Source organism: Pygoscelis adeliae, unplaced genomic scaffold (genome assembly GCF_000699105.1).
Source record: "Pygoscelis adeliae isolate BGI_AS28 unplaced genomic scaffold, ASM69910v1 Scaffold500, whole genome shotgun sequence".
NCBI classification, from domain to species: domain Eukaryota; kingdom Metazoa; phylum Chordata; class Aves; order Sphenisciformes; family Spheniscidae; genus Pygoscelis; species Pygoscelis adeliae.
Window position 1 is genome coordinate 64,896 of NW_008823918.1, and position 6,831 is coordinate 71,726.

Consider the following 6,831-nt stretch of genomic DNA (forward strand, 5'->3'; position numbering starts at 1 on the left):
CCCTCTCTATGGCCTGGAGTGGGTCAAGAAGCAAACTGATCAGCATGTTTAAGGATCATCCTGAGAGGGGTCAGTTAATTTGCTACAGAAGGGCACTGACAGTTTTTTTAGCCGAGTCAATGTATGAAACTTATGCTCAAATAACACAATACCAAAAATATTTTAGTATCTTCCACCACATTCCCTCTTAAGTCCTCTAAAAATAATCCTTAATTGCTCCAGCTGCAAATGGCATCAGCACGATGATTCTGATCACATCATTCAAATGTAGTTCATATGTTTATACAAAACTTTCTTGGCTTTTATAAGCTGACTTTTGTAACTCCATAATGTTTGAGTAGAAAAATACCATAGAAACTGTATAAAGTTTACATAGGACAAAAATTATGTACGTGCAAATCCTCACAGCAATCTTTCATCTGTGGTTCCTAATAGGACAAACTTTTCTGCTTAGGTTCTCTAATGGTTCTTATTTTCAAAGACAGCTATTCATACTTCACAACATTAGGCACTTACACTGTAAATCAAGGTCCATGACTGAGAGATATCTACTGTAAAGTAATTTATAGGAGCAACAGCAATATAATAACTAGTATCAACCAGTGTTCATGAACTGTTATTCCTGGCTAGCACCATTACAACCACCTGGCTGATATTCATTGTTCTCCACCTCATTCTTGCCCTTTTATTTTCCTCCACCTTTTAAACCCTAGCCAACAACTCCACTAATACAGCAACAAATTTACTGGCAAGCTCTGCAACAGCTGAGCCCATCCCAGTTACTCTGTGCCAGTCAGCCAGCTGGTAAGCTGGGAATGATCTGAGAACTGGCTGTAATGCTGTTTCACAGACCAAAAAGAGACTCTGCAGTATTTGCCTTATAGAGGTTTTTTTCCTTTGCTATGGCATTGTTTGCTGATCATGGTTGTTGGCATAGAAAAGTTAATATGGAGGACAGGAAAGAGAAATGTAAGGGAACCAGTTAGGGAACTGCACTTGGAGAGCAGGGAAGTGTTTCCTAAAAGTGAATGAAGAATCCTGCAAAATACAAAATTCGGAACAAATGTGGATGGTTAAAATATCACACTCATTTCCATAGCTGATGTAATACCAATGACATTATGCCATTTAAATCAACTGCATGGGCAAATAAATTGCTAAGTCAAGTCTTGGTGCTGTTGAGTACTTTTGGTTTTACTATACATACATTCTTTCCGTTTGCTATCTCCCACTGCTTGTCTTAAAACCTCCGTTTTCTTACTATTCTGCTACATTTCTATTCTGTTACATTTATTCTAGTACAGGTTTAGGAAAAGATGAAGTTATGGGGCAACCTCGTTCAACTAAGGTGTCCTTTTCCAGTCCTGGAAGTATTTGTCCCTCCTCAGATCTGTTGGCATAGAGCTCTAAGCTCTAGTGACATAAAAATTATGTTCTTAGAGTTTTAGTTACCTCACTGCTTCAATTTATTTTGTTCCAATGCACTGAGTGATGCCCACATTAATAAATTATGAAGTCATTTGAACCTGCTCTCCCCCAGCAAGGTGATTGCCCAGCCATTCCGTTAAGGTCATCAGTCTCTCTTCTGCTTTAATAAATGTTTAATTTTATTCTATATAGAGTGGAATAGCTCTAACAGTGTTGCATTCCTTGATGATTATTTAGGAGAAATTTGAAGACAAGCTTTTAAGTACAATGAGTTTTTAGTGATAAAACAGGTAGGTTAATGTAATACTGAAGGAAAGCCTTTCTAAGGGATGAGGAAAGAGAAACTTACACCTGACCCAAACTGCTAACACTAATTATTAACTGCATAGCTCCATATCACATACTCCAGCAAGTTCTTGATTTCATCACCAGCCTTTTTAAGGAATTTTTATCTTTACAAACAGAACATACTGAGAAAATTAGGTAGAGGTTGATAATGAGGTAGGGTACACCCCCTTGATAAGAGAGGGAACACAGGTCTAAATTAAAAAAAAAAAAAAAGAAAAAAAACCCAAACCACAAAACAAACAATCAAGCAAAAGTTCTGTGATTTAAATTCACCAAAGTCATCATTGTGAATATGCAGTTCCCAAGGACTCTGACAGTTCTAGAAAACATGTCTCCCCAGTGCTCAAAGTCTTGTTATATCCTGATGGGGAACCTCAAAGTTTTTAAAATCTTGATGAACTTCACAGAGGATGGGTACTTCCCACCCAGCTGATGTTTCTACAGGCACTTTGCCAAATATGTTCAAATTCAACAAGGAAAGTGTTCCAGTGTGTCCTGTACAAAATGTGACATAAGTCATGGAGCAACGCAATTGCAACTTGGAGTCATCAAGTCTCCAAGGGAACTCTGAGTGTACTCCTCAGGCATAGGCATGGCTCTGTGTCTCAGGGCTGGTAGTATATAACTCCTTTGCTCTGGGCATAATTGCATTTAGAAACTACTTACAAATTCTGTACAGTAATGAATTTTCTCCAATAAATTAGTGAAGTCATTTGTATCTACCATGGTCCCAGTATGATAATCACTGAATTAACTTTCACCTTGGTAGTAAACTTGGTGTTTAAACAGCAGCTAAATTTTCTACGCTCCAGAGAAGAAAAAAACCCACATTTTTGACCATCAGCCTGCTACTGTAATCACTATAAAAGCATGAGATTCTATCTGAAAGAAACAAAATCTGTTTTCACTTCCTCTGTAACCAATATATGAAAACGAGGAAATTATAGCATTTTTAACAGCAGGGATTGTATAAAATATTGCATCTGCAGCCCAAGTGCCACCGCTTTGTCCTGGGATTTCTGCCAAACCAGGAGGCTGTTCAGTTGTAATTAACATTTCTCATCCCAATATCATTGTTGATGAGTCCCCACACAGTTTCAAGTACAGCTGCCCGCTACAGTAGTTCATTATGAACACAGGACCTCTGCTGACTCTCTTCCCTTCTGCTCTACTTATCATGGGCACTTTTCACTTCAAAAGAATCACACAGTTCCCTTCTTGCCAGACTTTGTGAGGTAGCTCCGTCATCTCTTATTTGAAGATCTGCATATTGGTTTTGGCTTGATCCATTTGAGCTTGGTTGCCTTTAGGAAGTCTTTCATCTTTTGTTTGGATCTGCTGGACTTAATTTCTTACTGGACTGATTCCACCTTGAGCTAGATGTCCTTCACCCCTTGTTAAATTATTTGTCCACTCAGATTGGTGCTCAGATTAGCCAGATCAGATCGTGACGCATTTCAGCCTGGCTTTTCTGAAATTCCTTGGCATCGCTTCTCTGCAGTCTCTTGGAAGCTTTGCTAAAACTAAATGGAAGGCTAAGCAATTACAAGTGATGTAGTGATGTGAGCAACTGCTCTTGAGGATACGTTATATAAATGGTCAGCACGAAACACAGTGGTAACTGGCCAGTATGAGAAAATTGCTTAGGAAAACAGAGACTTCAGTTATTTTCCTCTACAATTGTTAATACAGAAATCAAAAGAATACACTGGAAAAGGACTTATTTTAAATAAAATGGGGAGCTTTTATGACATTTTATCTATACTATGTTATCCAACTTCTTGCTTCTGCTGGAGTTATTGTTACTGATTAATCTAGCCAGTGACCAGAGTCTTTGCTTCAGCAACATCCCCGTTTCAAACAGCTCATCATCTAAGCATAGATGAGAGAAAACAACAACATACAAAGGGAGTTTAAGGAACCAAAGAGACAAATCTGGGCAGTTTTACCAATTACCTTCCTAACATGATAGCAGTCTAAGCACGGAGGGTTTTCTTAGGGTATTTTAGAAAAAGAGAACAACCAAATGATGAAGTCTAGCAAACTTGGCTGATTAGCAGGGGTAGATGATCTCACAGTAGAAGGAGACAGAAGCAGCAAAGTGGGTGGAGCTAGGCCATGTGTGCTTTTTAAAGCAGGGACAAATTATTTTATTTTTGCTGCAGTATAAGACAGGAAGCCATGAAGACAGGAAAATGAAGGGGTGGCCTTACTAGTGACCTGGAAAAATGATCTTTGCATCACTTTTCTGAATGGAATGGAAAAAGATCTGTTATGGCCAAAGAAGGGTCCTCATATTTCTGGCTGGCAGAAACATTCTCCTTCATTATTAGGAAATGTTACACCCAGCAATAAAAAAACATACAGAATTGGCAACAGATTAATAGTACTCCAAGTTGCAAAGTGACACTTTGACAAATATTGTTCCAATGAACAATCCTGAGAAACAGATAAGCGATCATTTCTTAAATATATTGGGGGGGAGGAGGAAGGAACTCTGACATTAAGGAAAAGGACAAAAATTAATGAGGAAACTTCCTGAATATAGATGACAGAAATCCAGATTCTATTCTCAGCTCATTTAAACAAACTTGCTCTAATATAGCATGGATATAATTAAGAATAAAATGCAGTCCAGTAAGGCCACATGGGTTTTAAGCAGACCCAGAGCTTTAAGTGTGGATATATGAATTATTACCTTAAGCTGTAATGGATTCTACTGTGGGATCAATAATTTTTGAGAAAAGCAACCTTAAAGTGCAATAATATGTATTAAATATTTATTTCTGCTCAAGTAATATACATCTCTCTAATGAATGAATGGAATGAAATAAGCACATTCCTCTCAAAAAATTAATTTCTTATAAACTAAGTAAGAATGTGCATCCAATGTGCATCCAAAGAACAACCATTAGAATAACTTTTAAAATAAGTATTGTGGATGATTCCACGGTGCTGGAGGAGATGAACAGAGTAAAAAAGTCTTCTGAAAATCTCAGAACAATGTCTGGTAGACAGGGTTTATACGGGACTCAACAAATCCTTCCCCAGGAAATGACATGCCTTCAATGACATTAGTGGAAATTAAGGATTTACTAAAACTCCTTAGATCTCAATTCTGCAATATAGTCCATGTGCAGAGCCCTAACGTCATCAGTGAATGATTTGGGGAACCATGCCCACAACTCCACAGGTCTCCTGGAAACTTTTTCTACTTACACAAAAATGATTTCAAGAATGAGTGATGCCACTCAACAGTCAAGAGAAAAAGCAGATTTTTTTTCCTGCTCTCATTTTGCTTGAAATGATTCAGCCCTGCTGAAAGCAATGAATATGAATCAGACATATTTATGAGGTAAGGACCCTACAGTGTCTGGAGTCATTAAGATCTTTCATTTTTCTTGTTCAAATCAAAGTACCTGTCATTCTCCCTTGAAGCTCCTGCTGTTTCATGGAGCACCCACTAGTCTTAGAGAAAAGATTCTTTTCATAAAAAGCAATAAAAATTTGTCATTTTATATCTGGGTTGACCGTTTTTGACAGGATAAAATCTTGTTTAGAGCTCTGATTTCTTTCAGGCATCCACAATTTTTTGTTGACAGAAAAGAGAAGCATTAAGTCTTACTTTTGACAGCATGTTTGCATGAAACACGTACCTTAAAATTTGTTAAAGCCTGAACTAACTCCCAGCATCTGACTGAGAAGAGACTGTAATAGTCTGAGGGATTTTCCTCTGAGGTCACAAAATATTTTTAAAATCAACACATTCTTTCATAGATTCTCACATGGAAAAAATCTTACCAAAGTCTATTTACGGTTCTTTAAAATAGTGTAATATATTAATGTTGACCATTAAAACTTTATTTAAGGCCAGGGAGAGGGGTCTGAAAAGTAGGCTTGTTCTGGTATGTGCTTCAATCTTTGCTATGGACATAAATGAAAGTGGCATAATGTGCTGTGTTCTTTGAGTTTGTGAATATATGCTTTCTCCTAAGGTGAAAACATGCAGAAGCTCTGAGATCGAGGAGAAAATATTCACAGGCCTATAACAGAGGCTTCTCTCTTTGAGAATTTGAGAGATACATTTGGCTTTAGCAAATCTGAAGATAAATATTCTGTGCCACTATCCCCTCAAGTAAGATGAAACACCTCTTTTCTTTGTCAGGAGGCCACTGTGGAAACCAGGTTGATAGCAAAGCTCCAAATAATTTTTTTGTCCACCAGAGAGAAGCCTGATGGACCAAAAAGCCAGACTTAATAGGCCAAAGTCTGCTGCTGCATCATGGAATAGCTTAGCTGTCCTGGTTTTGGCTGGGATAGTGTTAAGTTTCTTCCTTGTAGCTGGTACAGTGCTGTGTTTTGGATTTAGCATGAGAATGATGTTGATAACACACTGATGGTTTAGTTGTTGCTAAGTAGTGCTTACACTAGTCAAGGAGTTTTCAGCTTCTCATGCCCTGCCAGTGAGAAGCTGGGAAGGGGCACAGCCAGGACAGCTGACCCAAACTGGCCAAAGGGATATTCCATGCCATGTGACATCATGTTCAGTACATAAACTGGGGGTAGTTGGCCGGGGGACAGCAATTGGTGCTCGGAAACTGGCTGGACATCGGTCAGTGGGCAATTGCGTCGTGCATCACTTGTTTTGTGTATTATTTATCATTATCATTATCATCATTATTATTATTACTATTTTACTGTATTTTATTTCAATTATTAAACTGTTTTTATCTCAGCCCATTAGTTTTCTCACTTTTACTCTTCTAATGCTCTCCCCCATCCCACCGGGGCTGGGGGAGGTGTGAGTGAGCGGCTGTGTGGTGCTCAGCTGGCGACTGAGGTTAAACCACGAGTCCTTTTTGGCACCCAATGCGGGGCTCGAAGGGTTTGAGATAATAACAGATTAAGAGCACATTAAGGAATTTATATCTGTTAACAGTTGCGGGTCACAATACTGATTCATCTGTTCTCGATATTAGTTTATCTGATCTGCATCATGCTCTTTTTTTTGCTGTACATGTTAAAGACTGGTGTTGGTTTTTGCAGTTTGCTGTG